A 4,303-nucleotide genomic window follows, 5' to 3' on the forward strand; every position below is an offset into this window, starting at 1 on the left:
CAGGCTTAAAATAAATATAAAACCTGAAATTTTAAATTGTTCTTAAGTAAGTAAGTGTGCAATATAATGAATTATATTGTATACCACGAACAAAGGTCAATGCAGTCAAAAGAAATGAAACAATGCACTTTATTTCAAATTTTTATTGTCATCCAATCCTAAATCTCAACAACTGTACAGAGTGGCATGATTACAGTCACTTTTTCAATTGTGCTGGTTAAATGCACAGAGGAAGTGTAAACCACACCTCTACCAGCAAATAAATGATGCTGGGTATGATCATCTGTGTCCTGTAAGCTCCAAACTTCTACTGGCTTTCCATAAAAATATCTGTCCTCCCAAAATACTGGCATCAAATTCACATGTCAATGGCAAACTAAGCTGTTCCATGAATTATAAATGGTACCTTTTCACCACTACTTTCAAAATTGCTATGAAACATTCATTGATTTAATGATTTATTTTTTCAGTGTAATATTTAATCCCCCATGGACTGCACAGTGACAAAACACAGCAGCCGGCTGTTTGGATACAACATACATCTCCACTCAGTTTGATTATTATTTTAAATATAAAGGAGACACAATATAGAGCTTAAATTCCTTCATAATTTGAACTTCAATTGTCTAATTGTTGTTATTAAACTTTCTCAGTATTCCATTAAAACAGTCAACACTTTTATCCAAAGCGACTTACGATAAGTGCATTCAACTATAAGGTTACGAACACAGAACAGCGTGAATCATGTGTGTAAATGTACTAAACACCACAAAAAATAAACCTGGCCTCAGTCAAATATTTATCCCATGAAGTAACCGCTGCTCACGTCACCCGCTCGCGTCATCAGCTGATGGACTCGTCCAATCAGAGCCTCGTAAACGCCGTGCAGCAGCGTCGAGTGTCCCGCAGACAGGAAGCGGGTCGTGTTTAGCTTGTCCCGTACGAGTGACTCTGTCTTCGGGGTAAATAACTTGCTGAAATCGACACGACGCTGTTCCCTGGAGGAGAAGATGAGTGCGTGTGGAGGCAGAGCCGCGGGCCCGGTGTGGACGAGTCGAGGCGGAGAAGACGGGCGCACAGTCCCTGAGTTACGGTGAGCTAGAGACGCCATGCTAACCACTAAGCTAACCCTACATCTGAAAGCATGTCCGCCACTCTTTGGGATAGCGAGAAAGTTGCTAAAATACGAATACAGCATCAAGTGCTGGAGCAGATCTAGTGCATGTGTAAATATGTATGAATTACTTAGATGTAACAGTTTGTTCTCGTTAAGTTTTTTCATCAACGTGACTTTTTTCTGTATGTTTTCACAGCCTCAGCCCCCCCCCCCCCACACACACACAAACAAAGAGGCGTTAGGCTGAGTCGCTGAAAGTCCGGATTTAAAGTGCAGAAAATTAAGCCATTGAATGTAAGTAACTGTTTATGAATTGTTTTGGTGTTTTTTTGCTGTGGATCTTCCAACGGTGATGCAGCGCGGCTATTTCCGTTTATTAATAATAAAGTCATGTTACATGTGTTGTTTTCCAGCTGCCTGTCCATGACGTACAAAGACACACTATGAGCCAGTATGATCCGACCAGACCTTACATCAGCATTGAGGAGTTGTCGGAGAAGAAAGAGGGTAAGGTTATATTCATTAAATAATTTTCCAGTTACATGTAAAGGTGTATGTTGTAATTGAACTGTGCTAATTGTACTGAATGTGTTTACAGCTGATTGAAGCGGGACAGATGACATGGATCCATCCTTCCACAGCCAGGAGTGCACCGACCTGTGTCCCACACTTCATATAAGACTGGAAGCTACACTGATCTCACAGCTACACACCACAGACGTCTACACACTGGAGAAGAGTCCCACAAAGAAGTCATGACCCAGAGGCTGCAGAGAAACATTTCAAGCCTCATCTGAGTTTTTGTACAATATTTTTGCTGTATGTAAATAAAGCTTTCACTCCACATATACCTTGTTCACATTTGTTCCCTGTACAATATGTTCACCTATAACATCAAGCATCACATGAATGTTTAGTTTTAATTAACTGCAGTGCTTTTGGTAAAGGCTTACTTATAAATAATAATAAATATTAATATATACATTTTTATTATAAATATTGTGTGGGAGGGGCTTACCCCACGTGCGGAATGCTGTGACCCCACGTGTGCACTGCAATGACCCATAAGGTGACCAATAGCAACACTTCTACCAACCAATCACGAGTGACATTAGTTTCAAGGGTCTGTGGTTTCCTCCAATGGTGAGTAGAGAGAGGTTCTAGCCAGCGGCTGGACTCCGATTCATATGCTAATTAGATCACACGTCGCGATCGGTCCGCGAGGCTCAGCGAGCCCCCCGCGGCTCTCTCCTTTGTTCTCCAAATCCCCCTTAAGGTCCGCATACGCCGATAGACCCACCTTGTCTTCACTGGCGAACGCCGAGGTAACATCATGGAAACAGTTGGTTACAGCAGGGGATTAGGCCTGTCCGTAGAGGTTCACTGTGACAATAATACTGCTTTTCGTCTAGTGTAAAATGGGCATAATATGGCCCATAGTCAGTCATGTCAGTAGAAAATGTACTGCAATTTAACAAGTCATTGCCCAAGTTTCCTGGCTTCATCCCCATCCGGACAGTTATTTTTATGGAAAGCCAGTAGAAGTTTGAAGCTTACAGGGCACAGACATATCATACCCAGCATAATTTCTTCCTGTTGAGCGGATTGCTGGTAGATGTGTGGTTAACACATCCACTGTTCATTTAACCAACATAATTGAAATAATAACTTTAATCATGCCACTCTGCACAGTGGTTGAGGTTTAGGATAGTGTTCATGGGCAAATAAGATTGAAGAGGTGGGTTGTCAGTCCTGTCCAGGGAAACAGACTTACTGAGCATCATTGTTTTGGATTATAATAAAATGTTGAAAAAATAGTGCACTGTTTCTAATTTTTATTCATAGCATTGACATTTGCTCATGGTATACAATGTAATTCATTATAGCACACTTCAGGGAAAGAATTTACAATTTCGGGTTTTATATTAATTTTAAGCCTGGTGTACTTAAGGCTGATTTTACGCAGACACGCAAGAACCCCTTGCGTGCTTGCGTACCCCCTCTTGCGGCTTGCGTGCCTCCGCCAATTTTTCTTACTATACGACAAAGCTACGCAAGCCTCACGCAGCCCACAAGGCTGTGATTGGTCTGCTAACTACATCCTTTTCGGAGTCGCATTTCCGGTTTCATGCCCCATAATACCGTCAGAAACCACGGATAGTTTAGAAGAATGAATATGGACCAAATAGAAAAGCGTTTGGCAGAAGAGATCCAAAAGTATGACCCACTGAGTGGCGGATTTGTCTACCAGAAAAAGCCTATGAGGAGCCGCAGTGGCGATGTAAATAAACAGTCGACGATGACTGCCACACACAAAGAAGGCGTCTCTAAGGCCGTCTTCGACAAAACACGTTACTCCGCCTAGTGTTCTGGTGAGGAATTGCTTTTCAACACGCACAACCCCTGGGGAACCATGAACCAAAATGAGTCGCAGCCGCAGTTGCAGCCGCAGTTGCAGTCGCAGTACTATAATTCGGCCGTTACGCCAGATATTTTAGTTGGTACCTTTTAGAAAAATGTGTTATCTGCACTGAGGGAAACTATCCTGATTTGCATTTGTAAAGCTCAGAGCATTGTCATTTGCATGTGTAAGCCTCCCCTAGGTTTAGAAGCAGGGTGGTCACCTCCCACCATTTCAAGGCTTGTGAAACTGCCAAAAACTGGTACCCCGCATGAATATCTAACCAAATAAAGATAGGAGTAGTTTTGGCTAGATATTATGCCTTCATACAAATGATTTTAATAACTGTTGCTGCTTAGTTAGGGCCCGAACACCGAATGGTGAGAGGCCCTATTGAATCTGTAAGGATTATTAGGGCCCGAGCACCGAATGGTGAGAGGCCCTATTGAAATTGTAATGATTATTATTATTAGGGCCCGAGCACCGAATGGTGAGAGGCCCTATTGAAATTGTAAGGATTATTAGGGCCCGAGCACCGAATGGTGAGAGGCCCTATCGAAATTGTAAGGATTATTATTATTAGGGCCCGAGCACCGAATGGTGAGAGGCCCTATTGAAATTGTAATGATTATTAGGGCCCGAGCACCGAATGGTGAGAGGCCCTATTGAAATTGTAATGATTATTATTATTAGGGCCCGAGCACCTCCGGTGGGAGACCCTATTGAAATGGATAAGATTATTATTATTAGGGCCCGAGCACCTCCGGTGGGAGGCCCTATTGAAA

General features: G+C 42.6%; 1 long non-coding RNA gene across 1 annotated transcript; it reads left to right on the forward strand.

Annotated features, from left to right (window-relative positions):
- The first annotated feature begins 788 nt into the window (after positions 1 to 788).
- Positions 789 to 1,965, forward strand: LOC133022897 (uncharacterized). Its single transcript, XR_009683032.1, has 4 exons — positions 789 to 1,093; positions 1,314 to 1,411; positions 1,531 to 1,624; positions 1,716 to 1,965. It is a non-coding gene; the product is annotated as an uncharacterized LOC133022897 (long non-coding RNA).
- The last annotated feature ends 2,338 nt before the right edge of the window (positions 1,966 to 4,303 follow it).

Source organism: Limanda limanda, chromosome 17 (genome assembly GCF_963576545.1).
Source record: "Limanda limanda chromosome 17, fLimLim1.1, whole genome shotgun sequence".
NCBI classification, from domain to species: Eukaryota; Metazoa; Chordata; class Actinopteri; order Pleuronectiformes; family Pleuronectidae; genus Limanda; species Limanda limanda.